The sequence below is a fragment of the Pinus tabuliformis genome, chromosome 5_1, assembly GCF_031772625.1.
Source record: "Pinus tabuliformis cultivar Carrire ecotype Pingquan chromosome 5_1, CPIR1, whole genome shotgun sequence".
Lineage (NCBI taxonomy): Eukaryota > Viridiplantae > Streptophyta > Pinopsida > Pinales > Pinaceae > Pinus > Pinus tabuliformis.
The window spans coordinates 530,678,109-530,685,136 of record NC_142305.1 but is presented as its reverse complement, the minus strand read 5'-3'; positions in this window follow the sequence as shown (position 1 = coordinate 530,685,136).

Below are 7,028 nucleotides of genomic sequence, written 5' to 3'. Positions count from 1 at the left end.
CCCATGAGTACTTGAACACTTTGTCCTCCTGAAGGCTATAAAGTACCCCTCCCCCTACTGCCACCCTTGGTTTTGTTTGGATGCCCCATCAAAATAGAGAATTCAACCTTGTCGTGAACCCTTCCATGCTCTTAATTCTACCTATGTCAGTCTTAGATTTCAACGTTCATTTGTTTCATACTCAGTCCATCATGTTTTTTGGGAAAAGTTGTCCAAAATTATAAAATTTTTAAGCCAATCCTGTTCTATTTGGTCTAAGGTTTTTTAGAAGATATCTACTCTATCTTTTGAGCTCCAAACTCAACACATAATGAGATTGCTTTGATCACTGTGCTGTGGGGAGGAGTATTCATGTTATTAAATGTTGCATTATTCCTTGTTAAGAATACTTTCCAACATATAAATTTTGGGAGAGCTTCCCAATAACTTTTGGAGAGAGGTTTCCTCAAAAAGTTTCTAGCATAATTTTTTGTGTAGGAAAAGAAGAATTATTGAAAATCATAGAGCCATTTTGCTCTACTATAGAGTGGGGCAATTACTTCCATCAAAACTGCTATGGTATAATCAATGTCCAAAAAGATATGGGAGATTTATTATGTTTGATGCAAGCAAAAAGGACATTGAGAGGGGCCATGAATGCCTCTTTTTCTTAAATTCTCAGTTGTCAGAATTTTTCTATGAGCAAGAAGCCAACAAAAAGAATTTAACTTTGGATTAACATTAGCTTTCCATATTGTATCCCAAGTGTTGAGCTTTGGGCAAACTCGAGACTAGAAAAGTAAAACGATGTATCCCTCCTTCATTAAATAAGTCGAGGCATTCCATCTTACTTGATCTACTTCCTTTAATCTCAATGGTGTGCATCCCACCAGTCGATCATGAAGCTTGAATGCCAAGTGCTATAGATTCTTTTGGATCTTTCTAAGGTTTCATCTAATACAATTATCTTCCTAGTCCCAACTAGAAATATCAACTAGGGTGAATTTTCTTTGAGCACATAAGAATTCTCTTAGAGGAAGAAACTCCTGGAAACATTCCAGTGGTTGTTGATCCATTATTTTATCAGTCCACAAGTTTATATTTTCCCCATTTCTTGGCTTCCAATACAGACTTGAACGAATGAGAGGGGTCACTGATACAAATAATTTCCAAATTGAGGAGCACCCTCTTGAGGCTTGAATTGAATCCAAACTTCTTATTCTTTCTCCTTGAAGGTATTTTTCCTTGAGAATTTCCTTCCATCAGTCTTCTTCTTGAGCGATGAATCTCCAAAAAAAAATTCCCCTATTGCTTTATTCATTAGTATAGGGTCCCCAATGCCAACCCTCCTTGATTTTTTTTAATTTTTGTTAACAAGAACCAAGAATAGTTATTATATTAAAAGACATTAAGCTAAAGCTCAATTTAGATACAGGATTTACATAAGCAAGTTGAAACCAATGAACATGGTTGGAATGGAGTATGTATCAACGACCATCTACAAAATTATTAGTTTTGAACAAAATGCTACAATATCTACAATATTCCACTTGTACATTTGCCAATACTGACCTAACTGTAACAAACCTGGTGAAAAGTTCATGTAATAAAAGTTAATAAAGGAAAAATAAGACCACGGGTAAGGGAAACATATTCCAAGCTCAATGTTGGGCAAATATATCCTAGCGAGCATCACTAGATGCGTGTTTTGGCTAAGGAAAATTGGCAAAGGCTAAGGCAAAGGCATTAAAAGGCAAAAAGGTATTTTTGGCACATTTATTTATGAAAATAAAGGAAATTAGGAGAAAAGTAAGGTGAAAGGTCACATGTTGCATGTGAGGAGGAAATTGAAGGAAATTGAAGGAAAATAATGGAAAATGAAGAAATTAGAGGTCTCATTCATAAAAAGGCTTCTGAGGACCAGTTCATGGTTTTTGTTAATTCGAATTTTTGTCAGTTCAAGTTTGGAGCTCTCACATTATTCTCTCTCTCTCAATCTCTTGGTCACTTAGAGTTTTCTTGGAACACTCTAGTTTGGAGCAAGGAAAGGAAAATCAAGCAAAGGAAAGTAAAAGCAAGCAAGAATCAAGGAAAGGAAAGTAGGATCAAGCCGCTTCAACAGGAATACGTAACCTTTTGCATGTGTGATTTCCTAGCTGGTTTGGACATGCATGGCTTTGCATGTTGGTGTATGGTTTATTTGTTGTCGGTGGCATGGTATTGTTGGATTATGGTAGTGGATTTCAGCCTAGCCTAGCCTTTTTGTGGATGCCATGGTATGTTGGGATGTTTATTTCAATTTTATAACTTTGGAATTACCAGATCAATTTCGGAATCCGGGGCAGAGGTGGTCTCAAGATTCATTCCCAAAGGCCTAGGAATCCCTTGATCGGTTTTGGCAGGATACACGGTAAAGCCTGAGGGAGTAGTCTCAGTTTAGGGTCTAGTGATCCGAGTTTGGATTTCAGTAAAGCCTGAGAGGCAAGGAGACGGAAAATTCCTCAAGGATAGTGATGGATTCTGGATGGCATTCCAAGTTCTGTTTGGTTGTGATCGGAGCACCGATTTTGGTGTGGCCACGGTTTGATGAGGGTGGAGGTGGTTTAACCTCTAGATTCCCTTGGTTGTTCTTGGATTGGTTTTTCTATGAGATCCCACATTCATGCTTGGAGTATGGAACGGGGGTGACTGGATGAAGAGAGATTTGGTTCCTCCATGTCTATGGTTGGGTGGTACGTGGAAGTCTCGAACCTGGTTGGATTTTCCTATGATTAATAAAAGCTAAGTTCTCTTACTTTTGCATTGATTTATATGTGGATTTAATGGTTGTCATATCTTTGATATTTATATGGTGTGATTCTGGTTATAAGCATGGTTGAATGACTGGTTCATGTCATGGTTATTTCATGTATTTACTTGTAATTATTAAAAGGATGGATGCAAGACCTAATTGATGATTTAGTAGTTCAATGGAGAAGAAGGTGATCCTTTTGGTTATGTTTCATAAATTGTTTAAGTTGTTTATGCTCTGTCTTGTATCTTATACCTGTAGTTTGCATTGATGCCAAGTGTTTGACAGAATGTCAGTCCCAATTGGGGATGCTCAGGCCTAGTCCCGAGGGTGATTTTGATTGATCAACATTGTTATCATGTTTTTAATGAATTCTAGAAGTTACAACAAGTTCTGGGCAGAGGCCGGGATTTTGGGCTAGAAAAGTGGCTTAAATCCCGAGGTTGCTAGCACTGAACTAGCAATTTTGATCCACAGTCGCTTGGCAAGCAGGCCTATGAGAGCGACTTTGGGTTTGTGGTCGCTCCCTTGCCCATAACATGAGAGATATTATGGCCTAAGAGCTGCAGTATATCAATGGGACCTAGGAACAAGTTGTCTGAGTGGCTAACTTGTGTCCTGAGGTTTTTGTTGATGATGTTGGATGACTGTATGTGATGTTCCGTCGATTTCACTTCCTTAAGGTGACATAGGAGGTCGAATATGATTGTAGTAACATCTCTCCTCATTTTACCTCGGTTGGCATGGTTACTTTGGGTAGACCTGGGAGGGGGTGTTGTAGATTGGTATCAGAGCATGGTTATGCTCTCTTTGGGTCATATCTAGTGCTACATATATGGGTGAATGTGTTGGTCATGCATGCATGTCAGTTGCATGTGTGGCTCTTACACTTGCGTTCCATGTGCTTGTTGCACTGCATCATATTGATCATGGTAGTAGTAAGGTTATCATGAGGAACTTGATGTCGATTTTATGGAATGCATCGTCATGAGTATATGACTGGTTATACAATTATATGCAGCTTGATTACATCCTTGTACGTTGGGTTTCATTCTTGGTTATTTGATTACATGCATCAATCTTGTAGGTTGATTACAAGAATTGATCGCTTATGCTCAACTACATGCGGTTATGCGTATGTGTAGTTGATTAGGCATTGCTTATGTAGGTGGATAGTTGCATGAGGCAATGTGTATACTGGAGTAATGGTTGTTGTCATGCATGAGGTCATAGCATGCATTGTTGATATGGCCTTGCATTGATGACTGGACCCTAATTAGTATGATGGTTATGCGTTGATGCACTTATTGATATATGTTTATATGTTATTATGGTTATGTTGTACATGAATCATGCTGATTTGATGATGTTGTAGACAAGGTATCCTCCCCGAGTTATGCTAAGGTACGTTGATTTATGGTGATTTGGTTTAGCAGGCATAGTATGCCTTGCAGGAAAGAGATCAGATGGCTAGCAAGGTGGTAGACTACATACAATCTCCCTATGCATCGGATGGGCAACATGGTGTGGGGAACTCTTCTGACTTGGCAAACACATTGAGAACCGTGAAGGAAGAAATAAGGAGTTGCAAAGTAGACAACAAAATCATGCAGGAATAAGAGAAACAAGCAGAGGTGAATGCAATATTCCTTCAGAGTTTGTCAAATATGCAGCGACAAGGACCTCTTCGGATCAACCATGGACATGAGAACAGAACTAATGGGGCAGATGGCAGCAGGTCTCATAGTAGACATAGGTCAAATAGATTTGACACTATCAAAGATGACAAGATGTTGGACACTCTGGATAGGAGGGATGACAGACACAGGTATTACTCTAGTTTTGGTTCTGATAGACATCATGATCGTCATCATTATCATTCGTACAGGAGGAATGATAGGGGATACTTTCCAGATGAGTTCAAGAAGGCAAAGCCACCTACCTTTGATGGAAAGATGAATAAATTGCAAGATGCAGAGGCTTGGTTGCTTGGCATGAGCAAATTCTTTAGATTGCATGATTACTCAGAAAACATGAAAGCAAGGATAGCACTTTTCAGTCTCAAAGGTCAAGCAGATATTTGGTGGGAAGATGTGAAGGATGTCAGGGACATACATGAGGATGATTTTACTTGGCATGCATTTGAAAGGCTCTCCAAGAAGAAGTACTTGTCTGAGAGGTATTATGATAACAAAGCTAAGGAGTTTTATGAGTTGTGAATGGGTTCTATGACAGATGAGGAGTATACTAGCAGATTTTTGGAGTTGTTGAGATATGCACCTTACCTAAGAGAGGAGAAGGCCAAGGTTCATAGATTCATCAGTGGATTGTCCATTGCATACAGAGACTAGATTGAGTTCGATGAGCCTAGATCATTGGAGGAGGCCATCCAAAAGTGGAAGCATTGTTATGAGCAGTCAAAGTGAAAAGTTGAGTCAAAGCATGACTTGAAGAGAAACGACAAAGCTAAAGGAAAATGGCCACCAAAGTGAGAAAGACCTCAAGATGTAAGTGAGAAAGATAATGCAGTTCCTTACAAGAGATTCAATACAAATGAGAAGGGACATGGAGAGCAACAAGATAGAGGTGGTGGTAGGGAGCCATTACAGTGTTGGATATGTGGTAAGGATCATTGTAAGAGGGATTGTCCACAGTATCAGAGTGGTGGTAGACCCCAGATCAAGTTGTTTCTATTTTGATTGATCCTAGATCTTAACTATAGTTATATTAATCCTGACCTGGTGGATAAGTGTGGTTTGAGAAAAGAAGTGCATGCAAAATCTTGGTTGGTACAGTTGGCTATAGGTACAAAGAAGCGAGTTCACCATTGGGTAAGAGCTTGTGAATTTGAGTTAAATGGTATGCCTACAACAACACATTTGAATGTATTGCCATTGGGTTCGTAAAGTATGCTTTTGGGTATGGATTGGCTATACCTTCACAGAACCATAGTGGATTGCTTCGATAAGGCCATTGAGTGTGTGGATGATAGTAGAGAAAAGAGGAACTTATAGGGAAAGAAGAAACCTACATCAGTGAGGATAGTTACCGCTATGCAGGCTAAGCGTAGTTGCAAAAAAGGTTGTGTGATGTTTGTAGTACACATTTCCAGTGACAAGGGTAAGGAGGTTCAGGATGTCGATGTGTTGAGCAGGTACCTAGTTTTGCAGCAGTTTTAGGATGTATTTCCAGAGGACATTACATAGTTTCCACCTCAAAGGGAGGTAGAATTTTCTATTGAGCTAGTGCCAGGGGCAGCTCCAACATCATAAGCACCTTATAGGATGAGGACACCTGAGGTGGTAGAGTTGAAGTTGCAGCTAAAGGAAATGTTGGACAAAGGATACATCAGACCCAGTGTATCACCTTGGGGCGCACCAGTGTTGTTCGTAAATATGAAAGATGGTACTCTCAGATTGTGCATTGATTACATGCAGTTGAACAAGGTAATGATCAAGAGCAGGTACACTTTGTCGAGGATTGATGATTTGTTTAATCAACTAAAGGGAGAAACAATGTTCTCTAAGATCAACTTGAGATCGGGATACCATCAGGTACACATCAAGGAAGAGGATATCTTCAAGACTGCATTCAGGACCAGGTATGGGCATTATGAGTTTGTTGTTGTTCCATTCAGTTTGACTAATGCTCCAACTACATTCATGTGTTTGATGAATAGTGTGTTGCGTCCTTATTTGGACAAGTTTGTTATTGTATTCATTGATGACATACTGGTATATTCTAAGAATGAGGAAGAACATGTCGAACATTTAGCAACAGTGTTGAGATTGCTAAGAGAGCATCAGTTGTATGCTAAGCTTAGCAAGTGCAACTTCTTTCAGACTGAGGTACACTACTTGGGACATGTTGTCTCCAAGGAAGGCATAACAGTAGATCCAGAAAAGATAAGGGCCATCATGGAATGGGCAACTCCTAAGAATGTAGATGAGGTGAGATCATTCATGGGATTGGCAGGTTACTACAGGAGGTTCATCATGAATTTCTCATGCATTGCATATCCTATCACATCATTGCAGCAAAAAGGTAAGAAGTTTGAATGGATGGTGGAATGTGAAGGTAGTTTTGAGCAGCTTAAGCAGTTGTTGAAAAATGCACCAGTGTTAAAGATTACGGATCCAGACAAGGAGTTTGTAGTGTGTACAAATGCTTACAAGAGGGGACTTGGTGGAGTTCTCATGCAAGAAGGATAGGTAGTGTGCTATGAATCACGGAAATTGAATGAGCACGAGAAGAACTA